We start from the raw sequence: 15,372 nt of genomic DNA, 5'->3' as shown, positions 1-15,372 counted from the left end.
CTGGCTGGTTTGCCCTGAAGGGTGTCCTGGATCAGGGTGGGGGTCCCCACTGGGGTGCCTGGCCAGTCTGGCTGAGGGGCTGAGGGCTGTTTTCCGGAAGCGGGTGACTGAAGCTCCCAACCGCTCCTTTTTTTCTTTTTTTTATTCTGGGCCAGCTTTAGCTCTGAGGCCTCACTGCTGAAAACATCGATACAATGTTGCGGTCCGGCTGGCTGAAGCCCGGCTGAATGAAAGCCGGTTTCTGGGGTTTTGTTTAGCTTCTTATTTGCAACATAGTACATAGTTGCTTAGAGTTGTAGCTGAGAGGCCGGCAAGTGAGGTGGGGAACGTTGGAGTCCTTCTTCACTGGAGCAAGCAAGCCTCATGTTCGCTTCCAGCTGCCTGCCTGCCGGCCGCCATCTTGGCTGACAGTTAATTTGCATATACACACTGATTAGCCAATGAAAAGGGTAGCGGTCGTACGCTAATTACCATGTTTCTCTTTTATTAGTGTAGATGTGCTGCATTAGCTCTGGGTCACTGTCTCTCCATCTGAGAACAGTGTCCCACCTGGTCCCAGCTTTACTTACTGTCTCTGTGTCTTTCTTTTTCTCAATCCCCAGTTGCCCCTACTCAGGACTCATTCACTCTCTAGCCATGCTGGTCATGGCTGGAGAACCCCCATAGATAGGGCAGATCCTGAGGCAAAGATTCAGTGTTAGGCATCTCCTGCAGCATGGAGCAGAAATTGAATTCCAATAACTAGGGTGGTCACTGTTTGATAATTCAATATTTATTAATTAGTCAATCATGTGTTCATTCCTTCAACAGATACCATGCTAAGCAGTGAAGATATCAAATAAGACATAAGTCTTCCTCTAAAGATGAGTTACTGTCTGTAAAAGATTATGTGGAAATAAGGGGAGGTTAGGGCATTAAAAGAGGACTTCACTGATTTATCATCTTGTAGCAACTGTGGCTTCTTGTTCTATAGAGAGGATTTTTGATAATTTGGAAGGGAAGTCTGGGACCCTTTGACCAATCCAAGGAGTAAGTGGGCACCCTCATGGTCCAAAACAGGACATCCTAGTAGAAGATGTTGAATCAGGTAAACAAAGGACAACATGAGTAGTCACATGACCTGCATTCATACTTCAACTGGAGTAACTTCCTGGAGAAAAGAGAGTAGAACGTAACCTAGAGTCACCATTTCAGATTTCTTGTTCATGGAAAAATTTAGTATTAAAATATTGCTCATACTAAGCCAGCAAGTGATAAAGAAAGACACTTATGGTAGATTGGGGAACATTAGGTGCTTATAAGTATCTACTGATAATATATAATATTTATTTTGTTTTTTGTTTTAGTGAAAACATCCTGTGAGATTTCCTTTGGTTTCTGAATAAGAGCTTTGCCAATAGGCAAGTATGAGACTGCTATACATGTGTAACAGAATTCTGTGAGGAAAAATCATTAATATGGACTATATATAAAATGTCATAAATTCCTTATTGATCCATTCATCTGTCTAGTCATCAATTCATTCATAAAATATTTATCAAGCAACTTTTCCATTTCAGGTTTTGTGCCCACTACCTCAGTGAAGAAGATAGACACACTCTATCTTAAGAAGTGTATAGTGTTGCTTCCTTGGTTATTAAATTAGACAGGATAAAAGAAAAGATATTATATAACCCCTTTCTTTCAAAGTCTATTGACTAGTCCAGGGTTGGGGAATCTTGTTTCTGCCAAAGGCCATTTGGATATTTATTTATAACATCATTCACAGGCCATACAAAATTATTAACTTAAAAATTAGCCTGCAATATTTGGTCCAACATTTAATTAACTCACTCCTAATGTCTTGGAATGTCCAGACCAAATGATTTTGAGGGCCTTATATGGCCGGACCCCTGTACTAGTCTCTTAGCATTGTTATAATGGATGGATTTGCCCTGTTCTTTCTTAAGGTCAACTTCTCCACTTAATCTCTGGATCCTATCCTCTCACTCCTTTTCATCTACTCATGGACTTGGCTCCAGTAATAATACCTTCTCTCACCTACTTCTCTCTCCTGTATTTATCCCTCTCTCCTCAATCATTCCACTAGTATGAAAGCATATGCAGGTGAAATGCTCAGGGAAGAAACTGTGCACAGCAAAGACTCAATATATATTGCATACTAGTATTATTATTGCTATCATCATCTTCTTTCTTCTTTTTCAGGATCATCCATACTGAGTTTTGTCATAGTGATAAGTATCAGACCTCCCATATTTAAGTCTTGAAATAGTTCACTCCAAAGATTGTCACCATGACCAACATTTAAGCACTTAAGGATGATGAAAATAAAAAACAGACTCTTAGTATTTTCTGCCTTTTTGTAAATAAAGAAAGGAAGACAGAATGATCTGACAACACAAGATGTCTATGCTTGCATGGTGGTTATTGATGAGAGCCCAAAAGAAAAGATGTAATGTGTTGCACTCATGACAATTTATTTGGAGGCATCTCAAAAATGCAATAGGAAAAGAGCTCAAAAGTTCTTAGCCGAATAGGAAAAGGAATTACTAGTTACTATTTTGATTAACTATTGAGTGCTTGGATAGAATATAATTTTTTCTTCCAGGACCTGCTCTAAATGTCAAGAGCGTACAGAATTTTTCTTTTATGTAACAAGAGGATTTATTAGTGGGTTATCATTGTTATTTACATGGCTAGTTCTTAAAAATGTACGGTTTTGGAGAATGGCAGTTTCTCTTCCATGATTTAGACTTCATTTTTATTTGAGAGCTATATCTTTAATGACTCTGGTGCTCATATGTTGAGAGCTTTGGAACCTATATGGAACCAATTAGAAGGCATGCTAATACTTTACACCGGCAAGTGCAGAGAAGGTAAACTATGAACCCACAAGATTGGGACTCTGAGAACTCACTCAGCAGCAAGACTGATTTCTATAGTGAACATTTTTATTTTTGCAGTTCAGTGTCTATTCTTCCAATGTGCTTTGGATATAGTCAATAGTGACAGCTGTCTTTTTCTGGCTGATGGGTGGGCATATGGCCTAAGCTTAGCAAACTTGATGCCATCTCTCTAGAACTGAAGTCTTGGGGGGCATGTGTTCAATGTAGATTTTCCCAGTAGTGGCCTCAATGCCCAGAATAGCTCTGGTTTCTGAGCTTCATTTTTTTCTCTTCCATTAAAGAAGCTCAAAATGATTTGTGTTGCTTGCAAACAAAGAACACAGAGATATAAATACCTACCCCAAGTAAGAGGACAATTAGCAGTGCCTACTATATCATAATATTCATGGGGATGTGGTTACCTCCTGATGAAATGGTATTTCTTTTCTCAGGTCCAATTTTAGAGGTGAGACTAGAGGCAATTCTTATGACTTTTGTCTGACTTGGATCATGAATCCATCCTATAATGGAAGTTACTGGGAATTGGACCTTTTGATTCCTGTGAAGGGTGGGAATGAGAGTGGAAGAAATTATCAAGAGCTGCAGAGGGTCAGGGTCTTGGTGTTCAAGAGTGTGCTCCAGTCTTACTAAAATTTGAAATTCACTGCTAAGGCCCAGTGAATTTAGGGTAGTGGACATAATATTATAGCTTAGGAGGCATAATGTATTTGGCCTCCCTCAGGCTCATAACTAATATATTTAAGGAAGCAAGATCAGCTCAAGATTGAATCAGTTGGGGATAGAGGGGTACCGAGCATATAATTTAGAAGAGTCACATAGAACTGGTTTTAAAACCTATGTTCAAAATCTGAGTTCTTCCTCTGGTAATGATTAGACCTTGGGGAAATACTTATGGGGTGAGATAAATGTATCTTCCTCTGGGATGTTTTCCCTTTTTCATTTCTCCTCCCTATCCTGGTTTTGATACTTCTATTATGTGCCCCAATGATAACCTATTTTTCCTATCATGATTCCTGTAAACTTCTGGTTTGTCTCTCCAACCAGACTTTCCACTTCACAAAAAAGTAATCTTGCCTTCATCTTTGTATCATTAATGTGAAGCACAGAGTCTGACACTTAATAAAATTGTGTTGAATATTGAATAAGCAAAAAGAAGGCTGAGGATTGTAATATGAGAGGTAGAAGTAGATTCTGTGAAAAGCAAGGCATTGGAAATTCCTTTTTATATCTTGTAGTAGTACATTAAGTAATGTGTTTATGAAGTACTATATCTGAGGTCAATTCTAAATGATAAAAATAAGAGACCTCCTAGGAGTAATTATGAAATTTTAATAAAGTAAAACTTCTCTAAAGCATGTTAAATCTTTTCACATACAGTATTTTTTTCATTCCAGACTAATCAGTTAATAGAAAAATGTTTCACTTAAGAATGATATATAAAACTTTTAATAGCACCTATCAAAGTGGTTACACATACTTTTTCAGCAACCAGTTGCTGATGGGGCAAATATATTCAGCAAGATTTTCCTGTTTTCATAAAACATTTAAAATTTTTATTTTATTTATTTTTTAATCCTCACCTAAGGACAATGTTCAACCAACTGTACAACCCAACCAGGGCTGTAAAACATTTTTAAGACTAATTCTATAATAGCACACTGTACAGCAAAATATTAAATGAGAATATAAGAAAACATACATTTTTTCCTGATATAAACTTTGTGTCATAACTTATTCTTGCTCTTACAACCAATGAGCTTTGAATTTTGAATTGAATTAATGTACATTTTGTCACCTGATACATTGTTTAATAAAGAATCTTTTATAATCTTAACTGCACACATTAACTCATTAAGGTCTTAGTCCTACACAAAAGAATATTTTCATTACCCAATGAAAAAGGGTCACTTTTTTCCTCTTGCTAGAAAACAAAAGCTTGTAATATTTGAAAATGTAGACTCTAACAATGGACCTCTTTCTCCATAAATGATCATAGACAGTGATTCCTTGTAAAACAGGTTTCATGCAATATTTATATATGTTGCCTATGACTTTGAATGAAAACAAGGCTTAGGAGAAACAGAGTTCTTATTGTTAGACACCTCTCTATTTTCTCAAATATTACTTACTCAGGTCATATGTGATTTTTATTTTTTTCTAATGGAATAGAAGGAGTTTATTTCAGAGCTATGCTATAGGGAAGTATGACATTTCTTTTTAGAATCAATACTATTGTATCTTGTACTTACAGAAAATCTCTTTAAATAAGCAAAGAGGAATATCAGTATCAAAGCTGGGTATAGAATGAATGTGAGTAAAGTAGAACATTAAAATGTCCTCTTACCATTCATAAAGTTGATTCTGGAGAGAATCATAAAAGCAGATGGAAAAGACCAGATATCAAAGAAGTAGAGTGCAGTTTGCTGTGTTTGATAAACATGTGCCCTTATCCAATTTTATAGCTCCAAAGAAAATCTGTATGGTATGGAGAGGCAGTGATACTGGACTTTAGATTGGCCTGTAGAATTTATTAGTTGTGTGACCTTGGGCAATTAACATCTCTGAACTTTTCATTGTGCATAAAATGAAATACAGAGCCATTACCAGGTTACCTGTATTATAAGTCTTCTACTACCATTCCTGTTTACCAATCCTTTCCTAGCACTCTAACTGCTAGTTATATTCAACTTCAGATCACTTCCTTTTATAATCTTTATAAGACTCTCTGAAATGTCTTGTTCATGTATTTTTTTTTCCTTCGCCATAATGAAAGTTTCATGACAGAAAGGATCTTAGGTACTTTTCTTACCATGCACCAAGCACTAGAACAATGCCAGTAAATCAATTGGTGCATAAAAGTAATCTGTGAATGACTTCTGGATATATCCCTCGAACAATTGACTATAGGAACTCCAACAGATACTTGTACACCCCTGTTCATAGCAACATTATTCACAATAGCCTAGCAATTCAAGTGTCCATTGATGGATAAATAGATAAAATGTGATATATACATAAAATGAATATTGTTCAGCCCTTCAAAAGGAAGGAACATTTTACAATGGTACAACATGGATGAACCTTGAGGACATTATGCTCAGTTAAATAAGCTAGGCACAAAAAAACAAATACTGTATAATTCCACTTATATGAGTTTCCTAGAGTAGTCAAATTCATAGAGACAGAAGTAGAATGGTGGTTTCCAGGCACTGGAGAAGGGGAATGAAGAATTCTTATTTAATAAATACAAAGTTAAATTTAGGAAGATGAAAAGTCCCAGAGATGGATGATAGTGATGATTACACAGAAATATGAAAGTACTTAATGTCATTTAACTGTCCACTTAAAAGTGGTTAAAATGGTCAAGTTAGCCCTGGCTGTTGTGCCCCAGTTGGTTGGAGAGTCATCCATGCACTGAGGGTTGCGTGTTTGATTCCCAGTAAGGGTACTGGCCAGCTAGCAGGTTCAATGCCCTGTCAGGTTAACCAATAAGTGTTTCTCTCTTACATTTTACATTGATTTCTCTCTCTCCCTCTCCCTTCCTCTTTCAAAAATAAATAAAATCATATTCATGAATCAGGATAAAGATTATAAAATAAAGTGGTAAAGTTTATGTTATGTGTATTTTATAATAAAAATAAAAATTGCTTAATTAATCAATGTAGAGGACCTTCATGTAAATAGTTTTCATTTTATGGAACACTGTACCCTGCCATATCGTTCCCTTATCCCTCTACCTAGCCAACTACTAGTCATGTATCAGCTCTCAGCTTAGATCAAGGTTTCTCAACTGCAACACTATTGACATTTTGGACTGAATAATTTTTTTCTGCAGGGGCTTAGCAGTATTTCTAGTTTCTGCCTGCTAGAGGACCAGGAACATGTTCTGCCCACCACCCCAATTTGACAATCAAAGATATGTCCAGACACTGGGAAGTGTCCCAGGATTGGTAGCTGAGGGCAAAATTGCCACTGGTTGAGAACCAGTGGTTTAGATGCTACTCTTACTTTCACTGGAAGATTGAGCTAAGAGCTGCCTTTTGCACTTTTTCTACCCCAGTGTCTTTATTCTGCTCTATGCTTTCCCATCATGGCACTTATTACATGCTAATTATACTATCTCTCCCATTAGACTGGTAACTATAACACCTAACACAGTACCTGGCATATTATTGATGTTCAATATATATATTTATTGTTTTAGTTTAAGTTAAGTTTCCTTGTCTTCAAAATAGAATACCCAATTGCTTCCAAGAAACATTGTAAACATCATTTATTAAGAGAAGCACTTTTTAAAACATTATAAAGAATTATATAAAAACTAGTGGCCCAGTGCATGAAATTCTTGCATGGGTGGGGACATTTAGACTTCACCCTCTCCAATGGGGGACATCCCTCTGGCAATCTGGGACTGCTGGATCCTAATTGCTCACCTGCCTGCCTGCCGATCGCCCCTACTGCCTCTGCCTGCCTGCCTGATTGCCCCTAACTGCCTGCCCCTGCTGACCTGATCTCGCCCCCAACTGCCCTCCTCTGCCGGCCTGGTTTCCCCCATCTGCCCTCCCCTGCTGGCCTGATCTCGCCCCCAACTGCCCTCTCTGCCTCTGCCCACACTACAATGGCTTTGTTTGGAAGGAAGTTGGATGTCTGGAAGATGGCCGGTTGACCCAGTCTACTTAGCTTATTACCCTTTTATTAGTATAGATAGATTATATAGGATAGGATTGCTTAAATGGGGGTGGGGGGAGCCTTTTTCAGCAGGAGGAGATGCTCTTGGCAGAAAAAAATACATAATCTCTGTATCTGGATTGATAGCCAGCCATATGCACTATACTACCAAATCAGTTATTAAAAAATTGAACTGCTTTCTTACACCTTACACAAACAGCTGTTGCCCTTAAAACCCCTCCTCAGCCCCTACCTTAGGTTCTGCCTTCGCAGTTCACTCAGATTAGGTTCTGATTGGTCGGTTTTATGCCAGTCAGTGTCAAAAGCTCCACCTCCTAGGCAGCCATTGGCTCCTTACAGTTCATCCAGATTTGGTTGATAGGTTGGTTTCTATGCCAGTCAGCATCTCCGGGCCTATCTCCAGACCTGATCAGAGAGGCGGGGCTAATCAGCAGCCCCTGTGAAGGCCTGGGGAGAAACAGAAGTGCGGCTGCTGGTGAAGCCTGGAGAGAAAGAGAGAGGCAATGGCTGATCAACAGCTGCCACAGAGGCTGCGGATCAGACCCTGCCTCTCTCTGCAGGCCTCTCTCTGGGGCTGATCCGCAGCCCCCTAGGCAGTCAGTGCTGGGTCGCTGCACCTGCAGCAACAGCAGTCAGTGCTGGGTCACCACGGCAACCCAGCACTGACTGCAGGACTGACTTCCAGTTGGTTGAGCCTTCTGTCGTTACAGACCCTGGGTTTTTATATATTAGGATGAGTTCACATTATTATTGTTATAACTAGAGGCCCGGTGCACAAAATTTGTGAACGAATAGGGTCCCTAGGCCTGGCCAGCGATCAGAGCTGATCTGTGGGGTGACCAGTGGGGTGATTGGGGGGCCCCCGCTGGCACCCACCTTGGCTGGCCTGGGGCCTGCGGGCTAGGGGCAGCTTCTGCATTGAACGTTTGCCCCCTGGTGTTCAGTGCGTGTCATAGTGACTGGTCGTTCCACCAGTCATTCTGCCGTTTGGTCAATTTGCATATTAGGCTTTTATTATATAGGATAAAATCTTTTCTTGGCTCTAGCTAACCAAAGTTTTATCCTCTTAACCTTTAATACTTTCTATATTTTACATTACTCACTTGTATCACTCAATAAATCAATGGCTGAGTTAGGATAGAGTAAATTATATCACTAAACCAAATTTTATCTTTAGAAACTTAGTCTGGTACCTAAAAGGCAATAGAAGATTACTAATTTGGGGCTTGATCTTTGGGAGACAAAAACTAAAACATAGGTCAAAAAAAAAAAGGATTTATTTGTGCTTATGGATTTTTTACAAGAGTTCTATACTTAAAATGCCTAAAGTAGATAGCTTAATTATGTTTATTAATGCATTATAAAGATACCAAACATGGAAAGAGAAAACAAAATTGTGTTCATTGTATCTATTATGATAGAAATAGCTTAGAATTATGGTTGCACATTTGAAAGAGTCTTTGTTGTTGTTTGTCAGTTAGAGTCAATACATGTTATAATCAGAGGGGTTTATATTCCTACACAAATAAAAAGGAATATAGTATGTTTCAAATCACAAGCTAAATTGGAAGAAACATGTAGATAGTATGAGCATTAGAAAAATTTTGAAGCAGATAATGTTCTAAAGACAGAGCAAAAGAAACAATTGTCTGAAAAAAAGAAAATAAATAACATTTTGAAGGAATAACAGTATATTTTGTTATTTAAAAGCTAAATATGAATTATTATAGCATAATTTGGAGAAGTTAAGATGGTAACTATGATTTTTATATTTTATCTTTCTATCTGTTCATACCTCCTTATCATTTATTAGGCGTTTATGTGAGAGTATAGTGCAAAGTGGCTGGTTCATTGCCAACTCCAGCCCCCTTTTGCCTGGCTTCCTGAACTTTTGAAGAAGGTTAAAACTACATTTCCCAGACTCACTTGCAGCTAGAATTCTACACATGAGGAATGCTTCCTCAAGCATATATAATCTGCATGGAGTGGCTCAGCATATGACTTACAGGCTCTGTGCAATATGATAGCTAGCACTACATCAGTTGTGCAGAGTATCACCAAGGTGCAACTTGGAAGGAGAAAGTAAGTAAGAGTGGTTGGTATAAGTATGTAGAGATAGAATCTTCTGGCAATTGTGATGGTATAAGTTTGATTGTTCTGGGAAACTTTGATAAAGGAACTGACCATAGCATTGCCCTGGAGCAGTGGGAGTGAGACTTGAGCTAGAACAGTTCCTTACAGGGACTGAGTGTTCTACTAACTGAGAGTTGTTGGTTAAGTAACATCTAAACTACACAACCTGCCTCTCCTAGATATTTTGTTTGCTGCCTTACACCTTGGAATAATTCTTTTTTTTTGCATAAACTAACTAAATTGGATTATATTTACAGAAACTATTAAATCTGATAGACAATATCTGTGATAAGTATGATAAATAGAAAAATAGATTAATGCCCAACTCTTTGTTTTTGCTCACTAATATTCATCCTGAAGGGCTTTGATGTCTTGTGGAAGGAGCAACAATAGGCATGTGAATAAACAATAACAGTACATTTTAATAGGTGTTGTTATAAACTTGTAATAGAGTGAAATAGGAGCACAGAAAAGGAACAAAGGCCTAAGAGAATAATTGGTGAAAAGGGTCATTGGACTGAAGAGTTTCATTGAAAAGGTATCAAATACATTGGATCCTTAAAAGTAAATAGAAATATCTCAGGTGAAAAAAATGGGAATAATATTTCAAAAGGAACAGAGTGTTCAAAGTTATAGAGTGAAGATTTTGCTATATAAGTGAGGTACAGAATTGATGTCAGGGAAATGAACCTAGGACAAAGGTGGGTATTTGTATGCCAGAGTAAAGAGTTTGGCTTTGAAGATTTTGAGCAAGGGAATAACATATTTCAGGAAGATTATTTATTGTGCAGCCATGTGTAGAATAGATAGGAGGGACATTATTGGAGGCATGATGCAGGAAAGATTTAAGAGGCTACTGCCATAATCTAAGGGAGAAATAGCAAAACTGTGGCACAACAAATGGAGAAGAACATGTGGATCAAAGAGATATTATAGTTGCTGACCCATGGCAGGAACCCCATAAACATTAGCTAAATGGGACACAATGGAGGAAAGTTGAGCATAGCTGAGAAACTGTTGGTTTGGATGAATAGGAGGCAAGGGAGCCTGCTTTTCAGGAAATACAAAGAGAGTGTGTCAGTTGTGCTATTTGTCTCTATCTTTACTTAAAAGCAGAAAAAATGGGATAATCTACATTTCTAATATATTTATTCACTTTTGTCCATCCATTCATCCATTCTTTCAGTAAGTGTTTATTGGGTACTGTTGATGTGGTACACACTGGACTAGGAATTGTGAATTCACGGTGAATTAGCCAGTCTAAATGGGATAGCAGACATAAAACAAATAATGATAAACTAATTAATTATAATGAGTACTAAAGGCCCAGTCGCAAAAATTTGTGCACTCGGGGTGGGGGGTCCCTCAGCCCGGCTTATGACCTCTCGCAGTCTGGGACCCCTTGGGGGATGTCCACCTGCTGGCTTAGGCTCGCTCCCCGGGGGATCGGGCCTAAGCTGGCAGTCAGACATCCCTCTGGCAGCCTGGCAGCCCTCGGGGGATGTCCACTTGCCAGAGGGGAGCAGGCCTAAGCTGCAGTTGGACATCCTTAGTGCTGCTGAGGAGGCAGGAGAGGCTCCCACCACCACCGCTGTGCTGGCAGCCATCAGCCTGGCTTGTGGCTGAGCAGAGCTCCCCCATGTGGGAGTGCACTGACCACCAGGGGGCAGCTCCTGCATTGAGCGTCTGCCCCCTGGTGGTCAGTGTGTGTCATAGTGACCAGTCATTCCCAGTCTTTCTGCTGTTAGGGTCAATTTGCATATTACCCTTTTATTATATAGGATAGAGGCACAGGTGGGGGCCGGCTGGTATGCCTTGAAGGGTGTCCTGGATCAGGATGGGGGTCCCCACTGGGGTGCCTGGCCATCCTGGGTGAGGGGCTGATGGGCGTTTGCAGGCTGGTCACACCCCCTTCAGGGTGGGGGTCCCCACTGGGGTGCCTGGCCAGCCTGAGTGAGGGGCTGAGGGCCTTTTTCAGGCTGGCCACAGCCCTTTCAGGGTGGGGGGTCCCCCTGGGGTGCCTAGCCAGCCTGGGTGAGGGGCTGAGGGCCGTTTTCAGGCTGGCCACGCCCACAGGCTGGAAGTAGGTATCTGGGATTTATTTAACTTCTATAATTGAAACTTTGTATTCTTGGTCCGGCTTGAAGCCTGAGTTGCCCCTGGCAACCCAGGCTCCCAGCACTTCCTTGATCAGAGGCCAGGCTGGCTGGAAGCAGGTATCTGGGATTTATTTATCTTCTATAATTGAAACTTTGTAGCCTTGAGCGGAGCTCAGGGCTGGCAGGGCAGGCGGGAAGCTTGGCTTCCTTCATTGCCAGGGCAACCCAAGCCTCCTGCTCTCTCCAGCTCCGTGGCCGCCGCCATCTTTGTGACGGAGTGAGGGAGTGACGGTTAATTTGCATATTACTCTTTTATTAGATAGGATTGCACTCTTGAGGACAAGCCCAGGTATTATATGATAGGGAAGATTTAGGGATATGTGAGCCAAAGGGGGAGATGCTGTGGAATACTAAGCACTATTGGTGTGGTGAGACTAAAGCTTGTTTTTCCAAAGATGATTGTATTTTTAAAAATTGATCACATTAGCAGGATGTCATAAAGGCTGTTGTTCTTATATCATTAAGAAATTATACTGTGCTGTCATTGTTGGAAATCTTTCTCCATGCAGCGCAAATATACCTACACATTCTCTTTTCTGCCACTATTAGGAGAGACTCTTGTGATTAATTATTAACTAGGAAATGTATTCTAAAACATCATACTTAGTGGTAACATATTAATGAAAATGAATTTGAGGTCCTATTCACACTTCTTAAGAAAAGGAAGCTGGACTCCACTGACAACCAATCCCATTAATCACTTTTTATTAGCTTTACTATGTGATTTAGTTATTTATTTAGTTTTTTAGTGGGGATTCTTTTCTCCATTTGAAAATAGATACTTTCTATAGACAAAGAAAAGGACTATTAGATTTACAGTGAAACCAATCATACTAATATACAGAGTAAGGCTGCATGGGTGACTAGGAAGAACACTTATTGGTTGGTAGACCAATAGGTGATATATTGGTCTTAGCTATCACTTTGTAAATTACATAGTTTGTCTCAAGTGAATCGAATTAATTGAAGAAACCTGAAGTAAAGTACAAAGTTTAATTGGTTTAGAGCAGTGTTTTTCAAACTATAGATTGCAACTCATTACTGGTTTGTGAAATCAATTTAGTGGGTTGTGATCAGCATTTTTCTTTGTTAATCCTCACCCTAGGATATTTTTTACCATTGATTTTTAGAGAAAATGAAAGAGACAGGATAGACACAGAGAGAGAAACACCCATGTGAGAAAGACACATCGGTTGGTTGCCTTTGCACACTCTCCAAATAGTGCTGGGGATTGAGCCTACAACCAAGGTACATGCCCTTGACATGAGTAAAATCATAGAGTTCTTAGCTTTTTCTGACTGACTTATTTCACATAGCATAATGTTTCAAGGTCCATCCATGTTGTTGCAAGTGGCACTACTATTTCATCCCTACTTATGGTTGAGTAGTATTCCATTGTGAATACTAGTATGTTCCACAACTTCTTTATCCAGTCCTCTATTGCAGGACACTTTAGTTGTTTCCATGTCTTGGCCACTGGCTGCAATGAACATAGGAGTGCATATACTAGTACTAGGGGCCCAGTGCACAAATTCGTGCACCTTGAAAGGAACTGTGGGCCACGAGGCTGTGGTGGACACAGAGGCGGGTCTCAGCCCATCCTCTGCTCTCCCGCCTGGACCCTCCCACCGAGGTCCCCGGTCGCCTGTCTGCCAGCAGCCCCGCTCCTGCCACTGCTGCTCCCACACACTGACAGCGCTGGCCCTGCCCGCAGCCGCTGATGGCATGGAGTGATTGGGGCCAGCGCCAGCAATAGATGTGAGCGGCAGCTAATGCCCTGATTGCCCCTCAGGAGCAGGGGGAGGAGGAGAAGCCATCAGGGGCGATCAGGGATGGCAGCCACTGCTCTCACCCGCTGACAGCGCTAAGTGACTGGGGCCGGTACCGGGCACCAGCAACAGGTGTGAACAGGGATGGTGCCAGCAGCTGGTGCGAGTGCCAGGCGGGACCGCGACATGCAGGAGAAAAGAATTTTCAGTAATCACCAGAGGCTTGCCCTGATGACAGTGACCCACGCCCCGCCTTGGTCTGGCGACCCCACTCACCTGTTCCACCATCTTGCCATAGCCAATGCCTGCCATGTTCTGTGCTCTGCCTCCTGCTGCTGAAGCCTGCCATGTTCCATGCACAACCCCTGGTGGTCAGCACACATCATAGCGACCTGTTGTTCGGTTGTTTGGTTGTTCAGTTGTTTGGCCATTTGGTCCATTTGCATATTAGGGTTTTATATCTTATCTAATAAAGAGGGAATATGCAAATTGACCATCTCGCTGTAATGGTCAAGATGGCTATGCCCACAGCTGAGGCAGGGATTCTGTAGCACCAGATGGCTGTGCCCACAGCAGAGGCTGAGTTCCCATAATGAACCTTAACGTGAAATAAGCAGGGACCTGAGGCTGCCTGCCGCTGGGCCGGGGTAAGGGACCTGAGGCTGCGCCCCCGCCTGGTGGGGCTTGACAGGGGACCTGAGGCTGCGTTCCCCGCCATGGCGCTAGACTGGGGGACCTCAGGTTATGCCCCCCACCCAGCAGGGCTTGATGAGGGACCTCAGGCCACACACCCCTGCCCCAGCTCTGGGCCAGGGGACCTGAAGCTGTGCTCCATGCCCCAGCAGCGGGCCGTGGGACCTGAGGCCACACCCCCCACCTGGCGGGGCTTGACAGGGACCTCAAGGTATGTCCCCTGCCCCAGTCTGGGCCGGGGAACCTCAGGCTGTGCACCCCGCCCCAGGCTGGGTGACATGTGGCTGTGCCCCTCACCTGGAGGGGCTTGATGGGGGACCTCAGTCCACTTCCCCTGGCCCGGGCCAGGGGACCTCAAGGCACACCCCCCGGCCTGGGCCGGGGGACCTTGCTCCACGCCCCCCACCCTGGCATTGGGCCAGGTGACCTGAGGCTGTGCCGCCCCCACCCTGCAGGTCTTGAAGAGGGTGGGGACAGCCGGGTCTGGATCTAGCCCAATGAGGGTGGGGCCGGCTGGGTCTGGGTCTCACACGATTTCGAGGTGCATGTGGGTGGGCGGGGACTTGACTCTGGTTCCAGTGGTGCACCCCAGACTTTGACAGGAGGAAGATGTTCATATATCCTATCTAATAAAAGAGAAACATGGTAATTAGCCATACGGCCACTACCCTTCCCATTGGCTAATCAGCATATCCTTATGCAAATTAACTGCCAGCCAAGATGGTGGCCGGCAGCCAGGCAGCTGACGCGAACAGGGAGGCTTGCTTGCTCCAGTGACGGAGAAAGCCAGGTTCCCCGCCTGCTGCTGCCGGCCTCTGAGCTTGCAGTTTGAAACATTATAACAAATATAAAAGCTAAACAAAACCCCCAAAACCTGCTTTAGTCAGCCAGGCTTCAGCCAGCAGGATCGCAACATTGTTTCAAATACAGAAGGTAAACAAAGGCCAGAAACCTGCTTTCAGCAGCGGAGGCCTCATAGCTGGAGCCGAGCCTCAGAGCTAAAGCTGGCCCAGAATAAAAAAA

Source organism: Myotis brandtii, unplaced genomic scaffold, assembly GCF_000412655.1.
Source record: "Myotis brandtii unplaced genomic scaffold, ASM41265v1 scaffold77, whole genome shotgun sequence".
Classification (NCBI taxonomy): Eukaryota; Metazoa; Chordata; class Mammalia; order Chiroptera; family Vespertilionidae; genus Myotis; species Myotis brandtii.
The sequence above is the reverse complement of the archived record's forward strand: the minus strand, read 5'-3'. Positions refer to the sequence as shown.